The 14490-nt window shown below is 49.2% G+C and overlaps 1 long non-coding RNA gene across 1 annotated transcript in view; it reads right to left on the reverse strand.

Moving 5' to 3' along the window:
• Positions 1 to 13949, reverse strand: part of LOC139263489 (uncharacterized) — a 37396-nt gene extending 23447 nt beyond the window's left edge. The window contains exons 1-2 of the long non-coding RNA XR_011593156.1: positions 13895 to 13949; positions 13359 to 13460 (exon numbers count right to left, since the gene is read on the reverse strand). This is a non-coding gene — a long non-coding RNA (uncharacterized lncRNA). The remainder of the gene's footprint in view (positions 1 to 13358; positions 13461 to 13894) is intronic.
• Positions 13950 to 14490: the final 541 nt, after the last annotated feature.

The following is a 14490-nucleotide window of genomic DNA, read 5'->3' on the forward strand; positions in this document are numbered from 1 at the left end:
GGCTGCCTCACTCTGGAATAAAGGACCAAGGTCACTACAGTTTGAGTACAACACATTGCCTCGTGGAGTCATTCATAGGTACATTACAGACATAACAACTGGCGACGAGAATATGGACTTTCACGCGATTATGGCTACCTTTGGCACACTAAAGACTTCGCAGAGGGTGATGATTCACGGAAGGGCTTGCGTTATATTTCGTGGCAAACGACCTGGCAGGGGAGATGGACGCATCGGCGGAGAAGCGCAAGGCTATACTGCTGGCCAGTTGTGGGCCCGAAGTCTACCGCCTCATCAGGGACTTGCTGGCACCCATGAAGGCCAAGGATAAGACATACGATGAGCTGAATGAACTAATTCGTGACCAACTAAAACCAAAAGAGAGAATCCTCACAGCCAGGCACAGACTCTACACTCACCGCAGACCTGAGGACCAGGAGATTGCAAAATATGCTGCCGACCTCAGGAGACTTGTGGCACCGTGTGATTTTGGCACACACCTCAACGAAGCATTGAGAGACATCTTCGTTATAGGAATTGGCCACGAGGGCCTCCTTCACAAGCTATTATCTGCCGACAGCCAGTCAACCTGCAGAAGGCCATCAGCATCAGTCAGGTGTTTATGACCTCGACCTGCAGCACCAAGCAAATTATTCATCCTGTGGACTCAAACCCAGCCAGTACTGTACACAGAATGGTGCCTTTCACAGGCGAGACTGTAGAACGTGGCTGTGCCCAGGGCAGAGAGCACAGACCTCAGGGTTCTGGAACACAGAGTCCGCCGAGGGGTGCTAATCGAGTAGCACCATGCTGCCGTTGTGGAGGAAACCATAGGGCTCACCAGTGTCGGTTTGCTGAGTACGTATACAAAGCCTGTAACACAAAGGGCCACCTCCAGTGTATGTGTAAAAGAAATACGACTCACCGTCTAGCAGAGGAGTCGGTAGATGACTTTGAATCCAGCGGGGAGTATGATGATTTGGCCAGAGAGGCAGCTCAGCCCCAAGAAGAAGTGTATGGAGTGTATACCTGCACCACCCATTGTCCTCCAGTGAAACTGGAAGTCGAGATAAACAGCGTTCCAGTCTTCATGGAAGTGGGCACGGGAGCGAGCCAGTCAGTGATGAGCCAGAATACCTTCGAGAAGCTATAGAACGAAAAACGACCCGAGCTTGTTCCAGTACAGGAAAAGTTGCACACCTACACCAAAGAGCTGATCCCAGTCCTTGATAGTGCAGATGTAAGTGTAATCCATAATGGCGTGGTGCACAAGTTACCTCTGTGGATTGTTGCAGGTGATGGTCCAACGCTACTCGGGAGAAGGTGGATGGGGAAGATCCAGTGGAAATGAGAAGACCTCTTCACTCCAGCAATCGATGTTCCCCGTGCTCAGAGGCAGAGCAAAACCGCACCTTCGCTTGGGCCAGGCACCAGAGAACAGACTGTCCATCACGACTGCGTGGCAATGATCCGACCGGAACGACCTAAAAGTACCTTCCCGGCTCCAGTGGGAGGACTCCTAGGGAGGAAGATCGAATTCACAGGCACTCTTCCAGCTTTTGTGGCAGAATCGCGGGAGAGAAGGATCAAGGCAGGCGACCTCGAGGACAGAGGCAAGATGGCGTTCCTGCTGCAGCGAGGGGCAGTGTGGCTGAAAAAAAAGATGGCCGCGGCCATACCACGAGGTGCAACACTGAGGGACCAACACCTGATGTCTAACAAAGGATTTGATTGGGGTAAAGCCAGCAGGGTTCTCTTAAAGGAGACCTGCAACCAACTGAACTTAAAGAGACATTGTATGCATGACAATCAATGTAACGAACCGATTAAGATTGTGAACTAAATGTTGTTGCAAGATGTCAGTACCAGTCCTAATGTAAAGAACAAAATGTTGTTGCGAGATGTCGGTACTATTCCTAATGTAAAGAACAAAATGTTGTTGCAAGATGTCAGTACCATTCCTATTGTAAAGAACAAAATGTTGTTGTGAGATGTCGGGAATAGAGTGTCCCCAAAAGTAGCAAGTGGGCGAATTTGGGAGGGTAAAAGCGCTGATCTTGATGTCCTGCCCCAGGTGTCCCCACAAGTTGTAGGCCAGCGACCTCAGGAGGGTGAAGGCACTGATTCTGATACCCTGCCCCAGGTCTATCCCACGCTGCAGGCACCTGATGGCACAGACCTGGAAATGAAAACGGTGCCAATACGTGCAGTCGCCACCATTGTCCACCACCCGGGTGGAGACAGTGCAGCCCCCAAACCCAGTCACTACCTTGGCCATGTCCGGGAGCGAAAGGTCAGAGTTCCCCAAATGGTACTTGGAGCAACCAGGTTCCCAACACCGTTAGAGAGCAGGCAGAAGATTCTGCAGCCCTCAAAGGAGGACAGGGAGGTCACACACATCTGTGGCTCTGCCCACCACTAGGCAACGGCAAAGGCCCCGAGTCCTGGCTAGGTGAGCGAACCAAGTCCACCCGCTAGCAGGGGGTGCAGCACTGCCATCAGACGACTAGGACCCCGTCCGGTTGCTCTGGAACTAGCGTCCTCACATACCTATACTGCTACCTCAGTACTGACCATGACTGAACCATGAATGCAATCTACCCAATCCGGGCGCACGACCGTAAAACATAACGAATGTAAGTCACTGAACCAAGGTGTCACGATACAAACTGTAAAAAATTATTTTTTTCTTCCTTTTTTTGTACTTGCACTGTGTCTGATCCTGTATGTTAATGTAATAGGCCTGCTGCATGATCTCGCTGTGGAGGGGGAGAGGAAATGGATGTATGTAGCCATGGACACACACATTGATCACAACCAGAACCCACTGGAACCTCCACTGCATCATCGAACCATCCAAACTGGTAACCACTACTCAACGTTGTGGCAAATGGACTTGGGGGTTAATAGGGAGAGAGCCAAGCCAAAGCACAGCCAAGGTGCAAGGGCTATTGGCACTTAAGCCAGAGCACATAATGCAAAGGTAATCGGCACAAAGGACTTGGGGGAAGAGTGATGTTATTTGTGCAGACTATGGATATACTCTCTGTGTAGTCACTGTATGGTTTCTTAAGATGGAGACTTGTTTACCTGATGTACTATCAATAAGGTTTACACTGTGTATATACTATCCTGGCACCACTAGAGGGTGCAACTGGTGGAGACCGGGGTTTCCTGCCATGGTGGCAGGGGCTGTATAAAAGGGTAGCCACCATGCAGCTGCTTCACTCTGGAGTTACAAATAAACGACCAAGATCACTACAGTTTGAGTACAACACATTGCCTCGTGGAGTCATTCATAGGTACATTAAAGACATAACACTCAGATGACTGTACAGTCCAATACGGGAATTATAGTCTCTGTCACAGGTGGGGCAGATAGTCGTTGAGGGAAGGGGTGGGTGGAACTGGTTTGCCGCACGCTCCTTCCGCTGCCTGCGCTTGATTTCTGCATGCTCTCGGTGACGAGACTCGAGGTGCTCAGCACCCTCCCGGATGCTCTTCCTCCACTTTGGATGGTCTTGTGCCAGGGACTCCCAGGTGTCGGTGGGGATGTTGCATTTTATCAGGGAGGCTTTCAGGGTGTCGGCGGCAGTCGGGAGCAGCGTCGAGGAGGTGCGTGGAGAGGCCTATAAAAGGCACAGCAGGGAGTCTGGGGCCCAGCGTCGGCGGCAGTCGGGAGCAGCGTCGAGGAGGTGCGTGGAGAGGCCTATAAAAGGCACAGCAGGGAGTCCGGGGCCCAGAGCGGCGGCAGTCGGGAGCAGCGTCGAGGAGGTGCGTGGAGAGGCCTATAAAAGGCGAGCCGGTGCAGCTACAGGGAGAAGGCAAAAAAGAAGTAGAAAGAAATCAAAAGGTGACGTCACAGCCAAGAGGGTAAGTGATTGGCTGGTGATTGGTGAGTACTTTTTCTTTTTTCTCTTCGATATCAGTCAGTAACTTTTAACATTGTTGTTGCCAATTTAAGTGTATCTAAGGGTTAAGTCATGGCAGGAGAGCTTGGTCGGGTGTTATGCTCCTCCTGTACCATGTGGGAACTCAGGGACGACACCAGTGTTCCTGACGACTACGTGTGCGGGAAGTGTATCCACCTCCAGCTCCTGACGGTCCGCGTTGCGGAGTTGGAGCTGAGGGTGGATTCACTCTGGAGCATCCACGATGCTGAGAATGACGTGAGTATCACGTGTAGCGAGTTGGTCGTACCGCAGGGAAAGGGTCCACAGCCAGATAGGGAATGGAAGACCAACAGGAAGAGCAGTGCAAGGAAGGTAGTGCAGGAGTCCCATGTGGTCATCCCCCTGCAAAACAGATATACTGCTTTGGGTACTGTTGAGGGGGATGACTCATCAGGGGAGGCCAGCAGCAGCCAAGTTCATGGCACCATGGCTGGCTCTGCTGCACAGGAGGGCAGGAAAAAGAGTGGGAGAGCAATAGTGATTGGGGATTCAATGGTGAGACTCCAGGATGGTATGTTGCCTCCCTGGTGCAAGGATCAAGGATGTCTCGGAGCGGGTGCAGGACATTCTAAAAAGGGAGGGAGAACAGCCAGTTGTCGTGGTGCACATTGGTACCAACGACATAGGTAAAAAAAGGGATGAGGTCCTACGAAAAGAATTTAAGGAGCTAGGAGCTAAATTAAAAAGTAGGACCTCAAAAGTAGTAATCTCGGGATTGCTACCAGTGCCACGTGATAGTCAGAGTAGGAATCGCAGGATAGCGCAGATGAATACGTGGCTTGAGTAGTGGTGCAGCAGGGAGGGATTCAAATTCCTGGGGCATTGGAACCGGTTCTGGGGGAGGTGGGACCAGTACAAACCGGACGGTCTGCACCTGGGCAGGACCGGAACCAATGTCCTAGGGGGAGTGTTTGCTAGTGCTGTTGGGGAGGAGTTAAACTAATATGGCAGGGGGGTGGGAACCAATGCAGGGAGACAGAGGGAAACAAAAAGGAGGCAAAAGCAAAAGACAGAAAGGAGATGAGGAAAAGTGGAGGGCAGAGAAACCCAAGGCAAAGAACAAAAAGGGCCACTGTACAGCAAAATTCTAAAAGGACAAAGGGTGTTAAAAAAACAAGCCTGAAGGCTTTGTGTCTTAATGCAAGGAGTATCCGCAATAAGGTGGATGAATTAACTGTGCAAATAGATGTTAACAAATATGATGTAATTGGGATTACGGAGACGTGGCTCCAGGATGATCAGGGCTGGGAACTCAACATCCAGGGGTATTCAACATTCAGGAAAGATAGAATAAAAGGAAAAGGAGGTGGGGTAGCATTGCTGGTTAAGGAGCAAATTAAGGCAATAGTTCAGAAGGACATTAGCTTGGATGATGTGGAATCTATATGGGTAGAGCTGCAGAATACCAAAGGGCAAAAAACGTTAGTGGGAGTTGTGTACAGACCTCCAAACAGTAGTAGTGATGTTGGGGAGGGCATCAAACATGAAATTAGGGGTGCGTGCAATAAAGGTGCAGCAGTTATAATGGGTGACTTTAATATGCACATAGATTGGGTTAACCAAACTGGAAGCAATACGGTAGAGGAGGATTTCCTGGAGTGCATAAGGGATGGTTTTTTTAGACCAATATGTCGAGGAACCAACTAGGGGGGAGGCCATCTTAGACTGGGTGTTGTGTAATGAGAGAGGATTAATTAGCAATCTCGTTGTGCGAGGCCCCTTGGGGAAGAGTGACCATAATATGGTGGAATTCTGCATTAGGATGGAGAATGAAACAGTTAATTCAGAGACCATGGTCCAGAACTTAAAGAAGGGTAACTTTGAAGGTATGAGGTGTGAATTGGCTAGGATAGATCGGCGAATGATACTTAAGGGGTTGACTGTGGATGGGCAATGGCAGACATTTAGAGACCGCATGGATGAACTACAACAATTGTACATTCCTGTCTGTCGTAAAAATAAAAAAGGGAAGGTGGCTCAACCTTGGCTATCAAGGGAAATCAGGGATAGCATTAAAGCCAAGGAAGTGGCATACAAATTGGCCAGAAATAGCAGCGAACCCGGGGACTGGGAGAAATTTAGAACTCAGCAGAGGAGGACAAAGGGTTTGATTAGGGCAGGGAAAATGGAGTACGAGAAGAAGCTTGCAGGGAACATTAAGGTGGATTGCAAAAGTTTCTATAGGTATGTAAAGAGAAAAAGGTTAGTAAAGACAAACGTAGGTTCCCTGCAGTCAGAATCAGGGAAAGTCATAACGGGGAACAAAGAAATGGCGGACCAATTGAACAAGTACTTTGGTTCGGTATTCACTGAGGAGGACACAAACAACCTTCCGGATATAAAAGGGGTCGGAGGGTCTAGTAAGGAGGAGGAACTGAGGGAAATCCTTATTAGTCGGGAAATTGTGTTGGGGAAATTGATGGGATTGAAGGCCGATAAATCCCCAGGGCCTGATTGACTGCATCCCAGAGTACTTAAGGAGGTGGCCTTGGAAATAGTGGATGCATTGACAGTCATTTTCCAACATTCCATTGACTCTGGATCAGTTCCTATGGAGTGGAGGGTAGCCAATGTAACCCCACTTTTTAAAAAAAGGAGGGAGAGAGAAAACAGGGAATTATAGACTGGTCAGCCTGACCTCAGTAGTGGGTAAAATGATGGAATCAATTATTAAGGATGTCATAGCAGCGCATTTGGAAAATGGTGACATGATAGGTCCAAGTCAGCATGGATTTGTGAAAGGGAAATCATGCTTGACAAATCTTCTGGAATTTTTTGAGGATGTTTCCAGTAGAGTGGACAAGGGAGAACAAGTTGATGTGGTATATTTGGACTTTCAGAAGGCTTTCGAAAAGGTCCCACACAAAAGATTAATGTGCAAAGTTAAAGCACATGGGATTGGGGGTAGTGTGCTGACGTGGATTGAGAACTGGTTGGCAGACAGGAAGCAAAGAGTAGGAGTAAATGGGGACTTTTCAGAATGGCAGTTAGTGACTAGTGGGGTACCGCAAGGTTCTGTGCTGGGGCCCCAGCTGTTTACACTGTACATTAATGATTTAGACGAGGGGATTAAATGTAGTATCTCCAAATTTGCGGATGACACTAAGTTGGGTGGCAGTGTGAGCTGCAAGGAGGATTCTATGAGGCTGCAGAGCGACTTGGATAGGTTAGGTGAGTGGGCAAATGCATGGCAGATGAAGTATAATGTGGATAAATGTGAGGTTATCCACTTTGGTGGTAAAAACAGAGAGACAGACTATTATCTGAATGGTGACAGATTAGGAAAAGGGGAGGTGCAAAGAGACCTGGGTGTCATGGTACATCAATCATTGAAGGTTGGTATGCAGCTACAGCAGGCTGTTAAGAAAGCAAATGGCATGTTGGCCTTCGTAGCGAGGGGATTTGAGTACAGGGGCAGGGAGGTGTTGCTACAATTGTACAGGGCCTTGGTGAGGCCACACCTGGAGTATTGTGTACAGTTTTGGTCTCCTAACCTGAGGAAGGACATTCTTGCTATTGAGGGCGTGCAGCGAAGGTTCACCAGACTGATTCCCGGGATGGCGGGACTGACCTATCAAGAAAGACTGGATCAACTGGGCTTGTATTCACTGGAGTTCAGAAGAATGAGAGGGGACCTCATAGAAACGTTTAAAATTCTGACGGGGTTAGACAGGTTAGATGCAGGAAGAATGTTCCCAATGTTGGGCAAGTCCAGAACCAGGGGACACAGTCTAAGGATAAGGGGGAAGCCATTTAGGACCGAGATGAGGAGGAATTTCTTCACCCAGAGAGTGGTGAACCTGTGGAATTCTCTACCACAGAAAGTTGTTGAGGCCAATTCACTAAATATATTCAAAAAGGAGTTAGATGAAGTCCTTACTACTAGGGGAATCAAGGGGTATGGTGAGAAAGCAGGAATGGGGTACTGAAGTTGCATGTTCAGCCATGAACTCATTGAATGGCGGTGCAGGCTAGAAGGGCCAAATGGCCTGCTCCTGCACCTATTTTCTATGTTTTTTTCTATGAAACGTTTTCTCTACTCACCTGGGGCTCGCTTGTCGTGTTGAAGCTCCACGTTAATAGAACTCATGCACAGGCATCTTCCACCCTTCAAAATGAAGTTCGGGACTTGGAACATCAGGACCCTCATCGATAATCCCAACAGTGACAGACCGGAATGCTGTACTGCTATCATTGCCCGGGAGCTCAGACGCTTCTATGTTGACATCACCGTCCTAAGCAAGACCCGGTGGGCAGGGGACAGGCCAGCTCAAAGAACAAGGTGTGGTTACACCTTCTTCTGGAAAGGCAAATCAGAAGAAGAATGCCGCCTCCAAGGGGAGGCTTCGCCATCAAGAACGAGCTGGTCAGCTGTCTCAGAGACTCCCCCTGCAGGATAAGCGAACGTCACATGACTCTCCGGCTCACCCTATCCCGGAACCAGTGTGCCACAGTTCTCAGCCCGTACGCCCCAACACTCGACGCAACAGATGAGGCCAAAGAGGAATTCTACTCCAGCTTCGAACAATCCCTGTCCAGAGTCCCAACGGACGACAAGCTGATAATTCTTGGTGATTTCAACACGAGAGTCAGAAAGGACACAGACCTCTGGGGAGGTTTGATCGGCAAAGAGTGGGTAGGGAAAACCAACTCCAGCGGCACCCTGCTCCTGACAAAATGCCTTGAACATGGTCTTGTCATTACCAACACCTTGTTTGGCCAGAGGGACAAGTACAAGACATCGCTCCAAGTATTGGCATCGGCTTGACTACGTCATCGTCCGAGCGAGGAACTGCAAGGATGCACATCACCCGCACCATGACGGGAGCCGACGACTGCTGGACGGACCACCACCTAATTCCTCCTTAAATACGGAGACCAAAACTGTACGCAGTACTCTAGGTGTGGTCTCACCAATACCCTTTACAGTTACAGCAGGGCTTCTCTGCTTTTATACTCTATCCCCCTGATTTCTTGCTGTACCTACATACTAACCTTTTGTGTTTCATGCACAAGGATCCCCAGGTCTCTCTGTAGTGCAGCATTTTGTAATCTCTCCCCATTTAAATAATAATTTTCTTTTTTCATTTTCCTGCCAAAGTGGATAACCTCACATTTTCTCACATGTGTCAAATGTTTGCCCACTCACTTAGCCTGTCTTTATATCCCTTTGCAGATTTTTTGTGTCCTCCTCACAATTTGGTTTCCCACCCATCTTTGTATCATCAGCAAACTTGGTAACATTACACTCGGTCCCTTCATCCAAGTCATTAACATAGATTGTAAATAGTTGAGGACCCAGCACCGATCCCTGTGGATCCCCACTAGTTACTGTTTGCCAACCGGAAAATGACCCATTTATCCCGACTCTCTGTTTTCTGTTAGTTAGCCAATCCACTATCCATGCTAATATATTATCCCCAACCCTGTGAACTTTTATCTTGTGTAGTAACCTTTTATGTGGCACCTTATCGAATGCCTTCTGGAAATGCAAATACACCACATCCACTGGTTCCCCCTCATCCACCCTGCTCGTTACATCCTCAAAGTACTCCAGCAAATCATTATCGCATTGCTGTTTGTGGGAGCTTGCTGTGCACAAGTTGGCTGCCGCGTTTCCCACCTTACAACAGTAACTACACTTCAAAAGTACTTAATTGGCTGTAAAGCGCTTTGAGACATCTGGTGGTCGTGAAAGGCACTAAACAAATGAAAGTCTTTCTTTCTTACAGGAGAGACCGGTGGCACTCACTCGAGAGATGATCAAAGGCATGGCTGAAATTTGTAATGTTGATACCTGTAGTGTATGTAGTCACCTTTAGTAATGACTCCACGAGGCAGGGTATGATACTTAAACTGTGTAGACCTGTAGTCCTTTATTTGCAGCCCCTGAGTGCGGACAACAAGCTGTGAGTTCCTTTTTATGCAGTGTGCAGGTAACCCTTAGGTCTCCAGCAGCAGCACCCTCTGGTGTACAGGTAAGGTGTGTACAGTGTAAGGGTACATTCAGTGTTGCATAACAAGGCTTACAGACATCACACAGTAAACAGGCGCGCATACACAACAACACTCTCCCCTAAGCATTTTTCATTGTCATGCCCAGGGGAGGTGATCGGTGGTGGGCTATGGGAGGTTGTGGTGAGGGGTGTGTTTGAGGCTGGCCTCGTACGTTTCCCCTCCCTCACACACAGACCAAGTGGGTGTCACTGTTATGGGATCCCTCGGGGAGGTAGCCACGGCAGCAGTGGGTGGTGTGTATACATTGTGATGTGGGTAGTTGTGGGGTGGTGGGCAGGGCCACAAGACTGGGTGGGCTCCTTGTCCACCAATGGGGATGAGGGTCAGGTCATCCCAGGGTTTGCCAGGGAAGCTGGAGGGTATTGGCCTCATGCCCCTGGTGTTGGCCCTGGTGGCCAGGGGTTGTAGGGCTGGTCTGGTGCAGGTTGCCATTGGTGGTGGCTGGGCTGCCCATTGACCACTGTCCCTGTAGTGGGTCTGCTCCCACTGCCTGTGTGTGTGTCCTGCAAGGGGCATCACATTCATTCCAAAGGTCCAGGCTACATGGTCAGGTAGCCTGCTGGACCTGGGGGTCTCCCACAAGGGGATTCCATTGGCATCAGCATGGTCCCTGTAGGACCCAATGTCCTTTGGCAGTGTCCTACCTGTATACATGACACCTTGGCTCTGATCACACATAGTCGAGCCTGCATTATACATGCTAGCATTTGCATCACTTTTGGGTGTCCTAGTTTCAACAGACATGGTTACATTAGGCATTTCACAATCTCTATCATTATTGTTAAGCATAATAAACTTGTTCTTAACCTTACTGACACCTGCATTCATCTCATCAGTCACATTAGTTAAGCCAGCATCACAATTTATGGTTACATTGCATACACATTCATACTTGCACCCTTTAATTGCATCTTTAGCTTTAAAGTCCGTGTACTCAAAAAGTTTAAACTTCCCCTTTAAATTGTTTTGGTTACCGATCTCCTTTCAGGGAGCCTGCAAATCCGATTGGCCGCTCGGTGTCACGTGATGCTCCTCCAATGCTCCTCGTGATATGGCCGCGGCCATTTTGATTTTAGGTTCTGCTGCTTGTGGTGCGTGCGGCAGCCATTTTCTGGCCCGGCTGCAGTGGTCTTTTCTTCCACAGGTTCGACCCTGGATGTTGGAAATCCATTTCTTTCATCGATGTTCACCTCTTGGAGACCTGCCTCGGCCCGGAAAGTGGAGTTTGGATCCTCGGTCCTGGAGATTTCACCGGGGTGCTGTGGAGCCGTCACCTCGCAGTCGAGCTGGACAGTGGAACCTCCGGATGCAGCGATGGATCCATGTTCGAGGTGGATTGCCGGAGCCCGGAAGCCCGGAAGCAGCTTCGCTTGGACAGGATGGTCGATTGGCGAGATTCAGCTAAAGTTTTTCAAAGGTCGTTCGGCTCATCGCAGACTGGCTCGCCCCTGTGTCGCTCTCCATAGAAACTAGGACCACCGTCGACGTCTACTTTCATCGCCCACGGAGAACTTTCGGTGGAGCAGGTATGAGTTCCATACTCTTCTCCCAGGGGTTGAGCAACTTCGCCTTCCTCTGTGTCGGAGCCCCGGTGATCAGCCAACTCATCAGAGACACGATGAGTACAGCTTTTTCTGCACATCCTTTGAAGGTGCCTTTTCTCTTTGCATGCCTAGTCTTTGTAGCGACACTGGTGGGCCCTGAGGTATCCTCCACAGCGCCAGCACGGGGCCATCCGGTTTGCCCCATGTGGCGGACTCAGGCTTGTGGGTCTCGGGGCAGCGTTTCTGCCCTTAGAAGTATCAATGCGGTGTACTGCTCTCGTCAGTTTAGAGTCCCTTAGTGCTTCATTTAGGCGGAGGAAAGTCGCAATCTTTCTACAAAAGCGTCCCAATCTTCCCCCATCAGTAAATTGCTGAAAGCTGCTGAGATTCGACATGCTGAGCTTGTGGTTCATGATCTCGTATTCCCATCGCCAGTTGTAGTGTATGTAGGCAGGGTATGATACTTAAACTGTGCAGACCTGCAGTCCTTTATTTGCAGCTCCTGAGCGAGGACAACAAGCTGTGAGTTCCTTTTTATACTGGGTTACCCGCAGTGTGCAGGTAACCCTTAGGTCTCCAGCAGCAGCACCCTCTAGTGTACAGGCAAGGTGTGTACAGTGTCAGGGTACATTCAGTGTTGCATAACAGTGTTACAGATATCACACAGTAAACAGGCGTGCATACACAACAATACCCGTCACACAAAAGCAGTTAATTGAGTTTAACAAACCATGCACAGCTTCTCTAAAAAGCTGGAAAAGAGGTTGAAAAATGATGAACTGTATACAATGGTCATGATTCTAATCATAAAATGTCACTACTAACTCGTACCAAGTCCTGCTCACCCATCACCCTGTTCTCGCTGACCTACACTGGCCCCCAGTCCGGTAAACCCTCACTTTTAAAATTCACATCCTTATTTTCAAATCCCTCCATGGCCTCACCCCCTCCCTATCTCTGTAACCACCTCCAGCCAAGCAATCCTTTGCGATCTGTGTACTCTTCCAATCCTAGCCTCTTACGTATCCCTGATTTCCATTGCCCCACCATTGGTGGCTGTTCCTCCAGCTGCCTGGGTCCCAAGCTCTGGATCTCCCTCCCTAAACCTCTCTACCTCTCTTTCCTGCTTTAAAACACTCCTTAACACCTACTTCTTTCACCAAGCTTTTGGTCACCTGTTCTAATATCTCCTTTTGTAGCTCGGTGTCAAATTTTGTCTGACAACGCTCCTGTGAAACACCTTGGGACTACGTTAAAGGCGCTACACAAATACAAGTTGTTGTTGTTGTTTAAATGGACGATGTACAGAAGACACCTCAAGTCGCTGGAGATATATCACCAACGATGTCTCCGCAAGATCCTGCAAATCCCTTGGGAGGACAGGTGCACCAACATCAGTGTCCTCGCCCAGGCTAACATCCCCAGCATTGAAGCACTGACCACACTCAATCAGCTTCGCTGGGCAGGCCACATAGTTCGCATGCCAGATACAAGACTCCCCAAGCAAATGCTTTATGCGGTGCTCCTTCATGGCAAACGAGCCAAAGGTGGGCAGCGGAAACGTTACAAGGGCACCCTCAAAGCCTCCCTGGTAAAGTGCGACATCACCACTGACATCTGGGAGACCCTGGCCAAAGACCACCCGAGGTGGAGAAAGTGCATCCTGGAGGGCGCTGAGCTCTTCGAGTCTCAACGCAAAGAGCATGAAGAGGTCAGGCGCAGGCAGCGGAAGGAGCGCGCGGCAAACCAGCCCCACCAACCCCTTCCCTCGACGAATGTCTGTCCCACCTGTAACAGGGTCTGTGGCTCTCGTATCGGACTGTTCAGCCACCAAAGAACTCACTTTGGGAGTGGAAGCAAGTCTTCCTCGATTCCGATGGACTGCCTTTGATGATGAGGGTGTTAGAATCTGTAAACCTGCTCCACTGGTAAATTGCTTGGTCTGCTGAAAGAAGAAATAACAATTTTGAACCTCTCAGCAAAGACTATTTTTGGCAATAATCAAGTAAAAAGTAAACGCCCGTCATTTTATCTACATTTTTATCAACACACGACAGGCCAAATGGCCTTTTTCTGTGCTCTGAGATTGTATGACTTATAAACTTATGAAATGCAAAAAACAAGTATTTAAGCCGTAGATACACCAAACACTGCTTCACTCATACCCTCAAAGCCTCCCTGATAAAGTGCAACATCCCCACTGACACTTGGGAGTCCCTGGCCATAGGCTGCCCTAAGTGGAGGAAGTGCATCCGGGAGGGCGCTGAGCACCTCGAGTCTCGTCACCGAGAGCATGCAGAAATCAAGCGCAGGCAGCGGAAGGAGCGTGCGGCAAACCTGTCCCACCCACCCCTTCCCTCCAACGACTATCTGTCCCACCTGTGACAGAGAATGTGGTTCTCGTATTGGACTGTTCAGCCACCTAAGGACTCATGCTAAGAGTGGAAGCAAGTCTTCCTCGACTCCGAGGGACTGCCTATGATGATGACTCATATTGGAGGGGGAGAAATATAAGTAAACAAAAGCCTGGAGGAACAAATGCAATTTGATGTTGTTTTCAATATAAATTTAAAGTGGTTTCTCTGCCTGCTTGCTGGAAGAGGGTGTGTGTCTGTCATTATGGGGATGGGTGAAATGCACATACATTTGAGGAAATATACATGACTGCAGATAAGCTTTGTGAGGTGGACATGTTCTCACCCCGGTTTACACAGGATGACGCCAGGTAATAGTGAGTGCATAACGTTAAAATTACAGCTCGGCTTTACAGGGATGATAGCAGGAAGCACTTCTTCAGACAAAAGGGTAGTGGAAATCTGGAACTCTCCCACCCCCCAAAATGCAGGTGAGGCTGGGGGGGGGTGGGTTGGGGGGGGGGGGGAGTTGGGGGGTGGTGGGGTTGGGAGGGGGTCAATTGAAAAATTCAAAACTGAGATGGCCAGATTTTTTTGCTTGGTAAGGGTGTTAAGGGTTAC

This window comes from Pristiophorus japonicus, chromosome 4 (assembly GCF_044704955.1).
Source record: "Pristiophorus japonicus isolate sPriJap1 chromosome 4, sPriJap1.hap1, whole genome shotgun sequence".
Lineage (NCBI taxonomy): Eukaryota > Metazoa > Chordata > Chondrichthyes > Pristiophoridae > Pristiophorus > Pristiophorus japonicus.